Source organism: Branchiostoma floridae, chromosome 16, assembly GCF_000003815.2.
Source record: "Branchiostoma floridae strain S238N-H82 chromosome 16, Bfl_VNyyK, whole genome shotgun sequence".
NCBI lineage: Eukaryota > Metazoa > Chordata > Leptocardii > Amphioxiformes > Branchiostomatidae > Branchiostoma > Branchiostoma floridae.
In genome coordinates this window covers 10,602,248-10,613,243 of record NC_049994.1, presented here as the reverse complement: position 1 = coordinate 10,613,243, position 10,996 = coordinate 10,602,248, and the positions used below count along the sequence as shown (strand labels likewise).

The 10,996-nt window shown below is 42.8% G+C and overlaps 1 protein-coding gene and 1 long non-coding RNA gene across 8 annotated transcripts in view; one reads left to right on the top strand and one right to left on the bottom strand.

Annotated features, from left to right (window-relative positions):
• The window catches only part of LOC118403096 (homeobox protein HOX3), a 39,392-nt gene that overhangs the window by 11,512 nt on the left and 16,884 nt on the right, over positions 1–10,996 (bottom strand). The window contains exon 1 of one of the 7 annotated variants that reach the window (XM_035801569.1): positions 9,560–9,776. The exons of 4 other annotated variants lie outside the window; for them this stretch is intronic. The gene's annotated coding sequence lies outside the window, so the exon portion shown is untranslated. Of the gene's footprint in view, positions 1–3,982; positions 4,245–4,294; positions 4,967–9,559; positions 9,777–10,996 lie in introns of those variants that run through there. 2 more of the 7 variants (XM_035801573.1, XM_035801572.1) reach the window with 2 other exon arrangements.
• Positions 1–10,996, top strand: part of LOC118403108 — a 16,497-nt gene that overhangs the window by 1,811 nt on the left and 3,690 nt on the right. The window contains exon 2 of the long non-coding RNA XR_004829591.1: positions 2,029–3,896. This is a non-coding gene — a long non-coding RNA (uncharacterized LOC118403108). The remainder of the gene's footprint in view (positions 1–2,028; positions 3,897–10,996) is intronic.

Genomic DNA, 10,996 nt, shown 5'->3' with positions numbered 1-10,996 from the left:
TCGGGACAAAGAAAAACATGGTCGTAACTCATGTAGAAAGATGTTCTCTATTGTCTGCCAAATTTTCTTTAAGTTTCTGAACTCAAGTTGACCTTTATCGGGTTTGACGATTTTTCTTAAAACCCGAACGAATAAAAAAAGAAAAGAAGTTCCTAACTGATTAAAAACGTAAAAGTTCTCTTCTGACAAAAACGTATATCTTTACCTAATGCATCAGCCATTTATAGTAAATTTATACGCAGCAAAAACGTAAATCATTCTCTTTTGAAACGAAACGATACCCCCTACCACGTAGAACTGACACCCTCAAAACAAAGTTAATTTTATTATCTTCACTTCAGTTACGTAAACGAATATTTCGAAAAACGGAGTAAATCCTTAAAATTTATTATGCCAAGCGATCCTTCAACATAACAAGTACGCAGCCCTTCGAGCCAAGAAACTGTCACAACAATGATATCCTTCTGACACGATCGCGCAAAATTCACCCTAAACTATTCCCTCAACCGCCATGACCCGTGTTTCCCCCCAATCTTGTAGCAATATTACTTTCACAACAGGCTTGAAGAAAAGCCTAGAGTATCACGTTCTTGCTACACAATTTCTCCCTTTTTAAGAAGCTCTGTATAGAGAGGCAGACAGGTCGTAACATTTGTCTGTTTCAGGGGCGGCAGGGGCATCGTTGTGACTTGCTGTCCATTAATCAAGTTTTGTAGTCAAACCTTCAGCCATGTGTGCTTTGTTTACGTTTGATTTTGGCATCGAAAAATCACAATATTGAACTAAAAACTTCAGCAACAAACCTAGAATTAGAGCGAACAGCATGCGCTGAAACGTTCGGATAGAAATGTTTACAAAATGATTTAATTCTTGTTTTCAACAAGATATATCCTGTGTTTTTTCCCCATTAAACATTTGTTCCAACACACGGGTAATATAGATGAATCTATGTAATAATCGAATCATACATGCTGTTATCATGAGAAGTATAGGATAAAATATGATGACATCACGGTAGATAATCCGAAGTGTTAGCGGATTGACAAGCGGGTTATTTGTAATAATTGGAACGTTGGTGATCCTGCTGTTAGTGTGCGTCTCTCGCTTGTCAGAGCAATTTATTATACTTAGTTCTTTTCCCCCAGTCATTCATCATCCAAACTTTAACACTTTGCCTCAGGAAACAGAAAATATCAGATAATCAAACATATTTCATTGTTTTTGATTAAACAGCATGAAAAAATACGATCGTAAAATAGACGGCTAATTCTTTTGTTTAACAGTGTTAAAATGGATTTCCGTAGTGTTAAAATTCGCGGTCAGGATTAGAGAAATAACCCCCGTAAATTCTGTCTATCCGTTCCCGGTGTTAAAATAGCAAGATAAAATCGTTGAGAACAAAATTTACGTGACAGTTTTGTTTTAGATGTTGTCAGTAAACGAAGGATAAATTTAAGCGCTGTTTTTTGCTGAGTTCTTTCTACCCAAACCTCTTTCTTATTTCGTGTACTTGACATTGTCAGTGTTCCACAGTTTTGACAAGTCGTTTCCGTTTGAGGTTTGACAAGCCAGTTGGACAAATTAAAGAACGCTGAATGTACCCCTATTATATCCCCACCTCATCATGCAGCAAGACAGGAAGGTTGGCAGGGGCAAAATTGTTCTGTGCACCGATTTATCATTCAATTCCATCCGTTGAACACTATTTAGCACACCAAAGGAATCGTATCTTCTCCACCGCCTAACAACATCGAAGTAGACGTATCAAACTTGACAAAATAATCATCCCACTTCTGATTGAGGCACATTATCTCGGTCGCTTCGTTAGCAAAGGGTTAGGGGAGCGCGAATCATGACAGCAGTTTTTTGATCTCCGAATATAACAAACCAACTGTCGAGAAAGAAGATGGATGTACGAAAATCTCCCGTAAATAAGGCACCAGGGTTTTCGTCAGGAGGAAAGAATTGTCTGTTTTGATATCACTTCTAACCTCTTGATTCCATTTCTTCTGCATTTTTATGCTACAGGAAAAAGGATGTGGATTGCAGTGGTGAATTTATAACTCCGAGTACGGGAAGAGAATGGAAGATAGCGAACAAATCCAGTGACGCGAGAATATGTTCCACCGCAACAACACTCGTTCCTATTGTAGTCCTATCTGTTAATTATAGTGTAGATTTCAATCAAACCCCTGTACACTTACCACGCGGCCTTGCTGCTTTCCTAAACGTGTTTACGATTGTAATTTTGAGGAAATAAAATAGATCATTACGACCCCATCTTTCGTAATGAGCATTTATCGCCCTGAGAGCGCACAGACGGTACAATAGAACACCGCATATTGACCAGTTTGGACTGAAAATTGAGAATAAACGATTTTCGTAACAGCCAGACTTTTTCCCCACTAAACCCTATCGATCATTGCTTGTTGATTTCTGCACCTTAGGATTTTGATAAAACCAAGACTGTTAAGCTATGAGTATGTCCAATTAAAAGAGCAGCGTTCGCTGACATAATGTGAATTATTTGTCTGTCTTTTCTACATATGCCGTTATAGCTGGTAGCTACGTTTGAAAGTGTTACAGATGTTAGAATCGTTCACGGCTGCGTCCTTGGGTAAGGAAGTGTGAAATAAAAAGAGTTGAGGGATGGGGGAAGGGTACGGGGAAGTCACAAGAAGGCGCAGAATCTAACGCCTCGGTACGGTGAACTCTCCGCGACCCGGTCACCGCTACAGTTGGAGAGATTCCTCCACAGAAAGGGAACTGTCACCTCCGTGATCCATCGCGCTTTACCTCCAGGTTCTTATTGAATAGATTGTCTGTTTGGCAGATAGAGCAGAGGAAATATGCGGGAAAGGAGTATGTAAAGCCGCCGAGTCGCCAGGATTCGATAACCTAGGATTACAAGAGGGAGGGCACGGATTCACGCACAGAAACACACAACCCAACCTCGAAATGAACTATTTTCTAAAAGGTTCCGAGTTCACAGCTAAAAGAGCACGTTTGTAACTGTTTAATGTGACCTTACAGTAGACAGGGAATTGAACGGGGTAAATGTGCCACGTATTTTGTTGGGCAGCTAAAAAGTGTGGTAGTTCGAGTTGAGGGTAAAAAACAATTTGTCACAAAATGTCGGCACGGGACATCATTCATTATGAAACCAATCCTTGATGTCATGCTTACACAACGACGAGCTAAATCATCAGAGAAGACTCATTTTCTAACTTATTATGATCTAAAGGAATATGAAAATAAGAATCCGTGAAAAAGCCAACGACTTTAAGTGATAAGTAGAAGAATAATGTGAGGAAAAGTTGCTGCGTGCCCCTGGGTTGACCCCAGAGTCAGTGAAGCGATCGCACTCCATTCATCGCCGTAGTCGGGCGACATTTCGCAAACCCGTTCTGCAGAAAATCGAATTTACTTCAGAGACAGCCATTTCACAAGTCTTTCCTAACCTACCCTACACAACCCGCTGTCGTGACAACTGTCACCGCCACAGACTCATCAGTTAAAAAATGAAAGAAGCCGAACTGTCGACGGCAAAACAGAGGGACGGCAATAAAGCCATATATCATGTTGTGTTCACGTGGTTTTGACCATTCTTTCACCTCAGTCGTTTCTCTGGGACTCGCAATAAACATGTTATTAGCCCGGGCTGTGTACAAGTCTCCGTGTTGGTAGAACCTAGCAGTTGGGACATTTGTGTGACGTTTTGAGGGTAAAGTGACAAGATGTGACGGTTTGAACGCGATTGGAAGTCCGCAGCGGGGTTTGAGAGAGCGATGGCGGAAGGTTTTGCGTCTCGAACAGACCAGTAGCTTCATTATTCCGCTGGTCGCGCCGAGAGGACGGGTACCGATCCCCAACGGCACCGCAGAGGTCGTACTCAGGTCAGTAGAAATCGAAATAACACAATTTAGCCAGGAGAGAAGCTTATAAAAAAAATAACAGAAACAAAAAAGGCAGCGGGACCAACCTTCGCCAGGGCTGGGAAAGATTCACGGGCACGGGTCATAAGGCCATGGCGGGATTTGGTTGGAGTTGTTGGGACTGACGCGCTAAAACGGCGGTTGTTTTGGGCCCGGGGGCCAGTCCGGTTAAAAACACCCACAACCGCTCCCAGCTATGCGGTGCCCTTTTGTTGAACTCTCTACCATCGTACAATGACTTTTCCAATCAACAACAAAGTTCAGGAACTCTTACGTTCGTCTAAAGTTGTGCTGTAAATTGAGTTAGTTGTTGTAGTTTTGTACAGGGTTAGTTAGTCAAGGAAGTACCGAACAGTTACCTTAAAAGTCAGGGGATCCTTCCACCATTGCGCCGTACAAATTACTCAGACAGCCCGCCAGAAAATTTAGTCAGATACTTTCCTAAACCCCTGACCTAATCCGTAACGCCACCTCTCTCAGCTAAACAAATAAAATATTTTCACCGCTACAATCCAAGGACATCGTTGTGTTTTTTGTCGGGTAGCGTCCCGTCTGGATTTAATAATGGTAGTACACACTTACGCGAACAATACTATCCTTGCCGCGTGTATGCAAATGTTTGTTGTTTTTGGATCTTTGAATTTTTATTCATCCCTTGAGCGGATAAAACCGCACCTGCCTTACTGTGCCTTATCTCAGTAAAGCCCAAAAATGGTAGAAGGACAAAATAATTAGCTTTATTTTGAGGGTTTTCTTGTCCAAATCCAGGAGCTTTACAAGGAGATTTGAAACCGGATTGCTGGAATTATCACCACAAAACCGGACACAAAACAAAACACACGGTGGAGTGGTTTTCAAAAATAACAGATGTGTGTTCTCGCCTTTACCTAATAATCACCAAGTCATAGCCAAGTTTACCTTCATTGTTACTTCCCTTTCTTACATGCAGGCAGTGGTGTCATGCCAGCTACCTAACTAGCTCTTGTCAAACTAGGAGAGGGGGGCTATTTTTCACGGCTATGTGCCTATTGTGTGACACGTCGCACACACGCACCCCAATCTTAGGATTTGTACATAATCTTGACTTTGAGCCGGGGGTTCTAACCGCTATTGTTAGGTGCTAAAATGGTCTTGTAGCTTTGACTGTTCGTTAGGCTACCGTTTGGTGCCACAATAGCGAGGGGAATAGAAGCGACTTAAATGGTTTAAGTGGCAGGAAAAGGTACTCTGCTGCAGCTTAAAAGGGGTTGCAGCGTCTGTGCCACGTTTGGGAATAATTCTCGAGTCGGAAACGGAGAGATTTGTACACTTTAAAAGGGAGCACAACACTTCTGGGTTGACTTTACAACAAACATGGCCGCTTCGACCTTTTGTGAGAATAGAGGTCAAAGGACAAATATCCTCTTTCAACGATTCGACGTCTTGTTGGACAGCTGAGAGCCAACCTTGGGCGCGAAGAAGCCAAGGGATTAAACATAAACACCCAACAAGCCAGTTTTAGACGATAACCAAGGCTTAACGCCTGGCCTTGGCAAGTTTTCGTTCCATTGGTAGTGTAGGTTTCATCTTGATTAAACCAGGCTAGGCTCTGTATGACAGATATGAAACACGTTTTGTGTACAAGTCCTCTTCAACTACCGAAGCTCACCAGAGTGGCAGAGTTAAAAGCTTCACACACTTCATCATACACGTCACAATAAAACACTACAACTTTCACCTCTGGTGTTCAACACTTGACACCGAGTTGAGTGTATAATGTAAACAGTTTTTAGAAACACAACGACGGCATTTTTAACTCTAAAACATAGAGGGCAACATTTTGGGTGAGACAAACAAAAAAACTCAGTTGTTTTGTGAATAGAATAGCACGGGGGCACCAGTTGTATTCTTCTAAACAATGGCAGGCATAGGGTGTGTAAAATAACATTAAAAAATGCTTTCTTAGGAAGAACATACACTAAGCTTAAGGCATAATATATATAGAATATTTTGAAACCGAAAAGATGTTTTTCCTCGTTAAAATTAGGAAGAAATCGTTTACGGGGTTAATAGAATAAAAACAAAGGAAGCCATGTTTTGACATGGCTGTCTCAAAACCAAGGTCGCAATTCTGCAAAAATCAAAACAAATCGTTTATCATGAACCAAACGGCAACAATTAATCTGCGCAACTACTGATAAAATAAATAGTAAATTCTGCACAGCGAGGTAGATTTATGGGGAGAAATTACGGATATTATCGTAACGATCCATCAATATGTTCCACTTCCAACGCAATGGTTTTAAGAAAATCAAAATAAAGCAATTCCCAAGTTTGAAACCTTTTAAAAACGCACTCAAAATTCTACACAAATTACAGATATTAAGGAAATAGAAATTTTTCCCATATCTTAGAAAAGAAAGACGTGGTTTTGTATAAATTACTGGTTGTCAGAGGCTTTGAAAGCGTTCGGGTGAAAATGAGGTCACGGATTGACAGTGGAAATAGGCAGCCCTTTCTATCAATTTTCCAACGATTTCAGCACCATAAATGGAGTTTTTGTGTCAGACCATACTCCTAGGAAATGGGCAGGTACGAGTGCTGTGGAAACTGACACTTTAGGGTGCAGAAATGACTGGAATTGTGCGGTATAAACGGGACAGATGACGCGATTTCTGGTTGTATTGTGCGAGGGGAACACCCGCTGGCTACATGCCCTCCCTCCCTACACTATGCACCATTTCAAAACAAACGAACTATCTCTAAAACAGCACATAAAACCCACAAGTAACATTACACTTGCTTCGGATGAATATGTAGTCTTTAACTGCTACCCTATTCCGCGATATTCAGTATTCCTAGCTTTTTTCACCCATATTTACAAGCCCCGAATGAATAAATCTTACATATTGTATAGGCTCCACCGCGGGCTTTTTAGTTCTTACGTAAGATAACATCTTCAGCCTTTTTCTACCTAATTTTCAGCGTCAAAAGAATGGGGGAGAGATTGTATTGTAAGCTGGGGATATCCTCCATATTAATCCGGATTTAATGAAAAAAATAACGTCAGTAGTTTTCTCAATCTAGCCGGGCTGAAACACAGCGAGATAATGAGATCCCCAGGCCCGGGGGTCCCGTAGATCGCTGCTGGCTGCTTGTCAGAAAAACACGAGGTTCACAAAACCGAACCGTAGCCCGAGAAATATAAGATCAGATCCCTCGTGATTTCAACGTACGTGACATATCTAATATCGCTGGAATATTTCATCATGAAAAGGCAATGATACACATCTCCATAGCTGAAGGGAGTGGAGGAAAAATCCGACTTTCATAGAGCGAAAACACCGCCGCAGCTACATGCCCGCAAAACATAAGTAATATTTTCATATCTCCTCGCCCGAGAACTAGCCGTCAACGGCCGTCTGCTTTATTTATTTCTCATGTAGCTGCGAGCAAGATAGATCTACCCGCACATCAAGTAACGACAGCTATTGCTTTATCCTTTTAGTTTGACAGAAAATTTGCCCCTTCTGACGCATCCAGGCCGACACAACAAAAGAATAGAAGGTCAGGCGCGTGAAATAGGAATTTGGCAATGGTTGAATCGCTAACTTCATGTTTCTTTGTAGTCAGGGTTTAGATAGGCTACCGTGGAAAGTAACAGACGGTTGGACTTCCACTCTGCTCTTCCAGTCAAAGAAATTTCGTTGACAGGCAACTTGTGGCCTGTGCGGGAGAGCGGGAGCGATAAATACGGCGAGCTAAATTGACTTTCTGTCAAATGATCTCCAGTCAGAAGGGAACAGAGAAGGGCTCGCAACCCCTTTTAAAAAGATACACCGCTAAACCTGTTCACTACGGGGTCATTACGGATGCAAAGTCTCCTCTCCAACAGTCGCCGTAAATTTCATAGCGCTGCAAGTGCAACGGCGCACCGTGATATCATTATGGCGGGTTTTTGTTCGCGAATTTAGATAATCCAATCAAACGCTCTCCGTGCTTTGAAACGACGAAAAATGGCGCAGAAAACAGGGTCATTGTTCCCTCTACACACAAGGCCAAGGATGGGACAGAAAGGTCACTTCCAACGCCGAGTTTGGGAACAAGCTGGCGGGGAGTTCAGCAAAAAGTTAACGCTGACTCGTCCTTTGTGTAAAATTGAACTTGTGATAATACGTCTAGTTTTACCTCTGATATACTTCTGAGAGCGGAGATATCCCTTCTAATGGACTACAGAAAGCCTGAAGAGCTTCTGAGACAAGGATTAGACTTGCTAGCTATTCGGGTGCAGCTGAACTTGTACAGAAGGAAATCTCTTTGGAAATAAGGAGGAGGAACTTAGAAAACACAAAGAAGAAAGTATTCAATCATTCTTGATCTGTTGGCTGCCAAACCAGCGTTGGGGACAATTTAGAAACTTCGGTCCCCAACCGACAACGGCAAACTTTTCATTTCAACACAAACTTAACGTAACTAAAAACTCAATTAGTTTGCAGTTTTGATAACTTGTTTTACTGAGTGTCTAGCTGTAATATTTTAGATTAATAATTTAAGAATAATCTTAATATATCCTGAAAGGATAAAATCTTCTATTCCTCAATTATGACTTTAGGACATAAAAACGTCGTTGCGAGAGTCAGGGCACAATTATTAGTTAAGCAGTGAAGAATATTAGAAACGAAGTGATGGACAGGGCGATTTCGTGAGAGGAATTTGTTACCATTTCAAGAAGGCCTTTCAAAGCGGGGAAGACACTTATATTCCGTTCCAGCCGTCTAATATGTTGTGTTATAAGGTTTGGGATTATGGAAGGGTCATGCGGGCTCCAAGGCAATAAATAATTGAAGACATGTTAGCGGCTACATCGCCAAATTTTCCAACCCTGGCAGCGCTACTCCCTCGACACATCTCCCCCGACTTCCTGTAACGAACCGGCTTTCATAAAACCAAGAACAATCTAAAAAAAAAACCCCTAACTCAATTGTAATGAAATCCGTCGGAGGATATTAGCTTAGAGGCCAGGGTCGGTCGGAAAACGTGCATTTTATTTGAGGGGAAAATTAGTTCGTATTGCTTGTCTGAAAGTGACGAGAGGTTGAGGAGATAATCAACGCGTTAGCGAGCTTCACAGACGACTGCCTACCACAAACGAAAACTACGTCTCTGTCAATTTCTCCTCAGACGTCATGTATATTTCAGAAGGGCCCAAGTTCGGAGCAAAGTTAGAGTTGGGAACCGTGACTCTGTGATGGATGGAACCAGCTATCAAACTCTGTTGACTCGGAGGGCCGAAAACAAACTGCAGCCGAGTCAACTACTCGGCTCCACTCGCTCGGGTCACTATATCTTTGAACTATGAACTTTTTAGCTCGGGTTGAGGAGATAGTTAGGGAAGGATCGGGGTGCTATTGCCAATGATATATTGCTAGTTGGAGTGTGGCGAAACAATTGAAGGACATGATAAATGTGGAGTGCAATAACTTGGGTCAGCTGCTCGCACGCGTGCAGCGAAACTTAGCGCAAGGTGTCACGCCGGTAGGCTCTCGGCATCTAGTGTTTCCGACAACACCACATTTATCTTCCGACCCGTCAAGGCCTTCAACCAACCGTCGGCTCGCTCTTATCATCTAGTTCAACCCACTCACCTTTTTTTCCCGCCGAGCGATCAACATTCGCGAACAAACCGCAGGGTAGTGGAAGGCCGTTTTCCTTTGTTGTTAGTGGGCAGTTGGATCCCTCTCAGTGTCACAGCCGGGTAGAGAGGGCCTTAATTACTAACCCCTGTCATCCAATACAGACCGGGTCAGAAGAATTCACGTGTCACGTGAGCGGACTAAATTAAATGGACGCAACTTTGTTGACTTGTTGTTGTTTTTGTTTGTTGTGTAAGAGGGAGGGGGTTGTTAGAAGGGGGACACAGGGAGGGGGTGACACCGGGGATCAATCCTCTGACCTGACCCCATAGATCTAACCTTGAATCCGGACACAGCTCCGAGTGATTGACAGTTCTGACGGAAAAGCGAACAGCATCTCTGTATAAATAACCTTTGACCAGGTCTGACGAGCTGCGCTCAGTCCCCAACTTATCAAACATGTCAATTCTGACACGACCTCAAGAACGGTAAAGATTTCCGTTCCTTTTTAACACTCAATTATAGTTTAAATAGTTGTATACAATACACAGGTGCCACTCGCATCGGGCTTGGAATGAAATATTACAAAGGCCGCGTTCGCTACTTAACCTTATCATTAAAACATTCACCTCTCTCAATTTGCCATAAATTCAAACAAAAAGGGAAAGGTACCCCATTCATCAGTCACTGACACGCGGAAGTTCGGGTGGCGGGAAAACTTTGCCAGCTTCATAATTAATCCATCAAAGGCATTATGAGCCCTAACAAGTTTTCCATTTACATTCCTTATCTATATTTGGGGGCTTTAAAACGGGGTGGCGGGTCTTAATTGGGAAAGGTTGAAGCGCAGTGATCGTAATAGAAAAATCCTCTGATGCGAGTGAAACGAAATTGGTGCGTGCATTGGAGTGGTAAGCGCGCCCTCTCTTCCAAGCGTAGCGATTTGGATACGGAGTTCAGAACTCACCAGGCACAGACTTTGCCGACAACGAAAAATCACTCTGAAGCTACAAACGGCCCATGAAGTTGTCGGCAGCCGGTACGGAACGCGGTGAGAATAAAAGTGGCGTCTAATGCTCTCAACTTTCAAGTTTTAAAAAATCGTAAGACTTGGAGAGAGTTTTTCTGGGCACCGGGCCAGACTTGGTAGTCAGAGGTCAGAGTGAAGTGTTGGGTTTGGAGCTGTAGAAAATTTATATAGCTCTCTTGAGGGTTTTCAAACAAGTGATATCGTAAGTCAACAGAGTGCTAGAAAAAGAGACAGTCCTATAGAGTGTGTAATACCGAAGGGCAGGTAAGAGCGGACGCGCTTTGTTGCGTTCTGAGCCCCTTTCCTCGGGAGTTATTGCCGCTCGCAGCGCCCTCCCGACACTTGAGAATGCATGTTGGCCTTATTACTAGCCTTGCCACAACTCCCCGTGCGCGGCAATTGCAACCTATTTCCGCGGG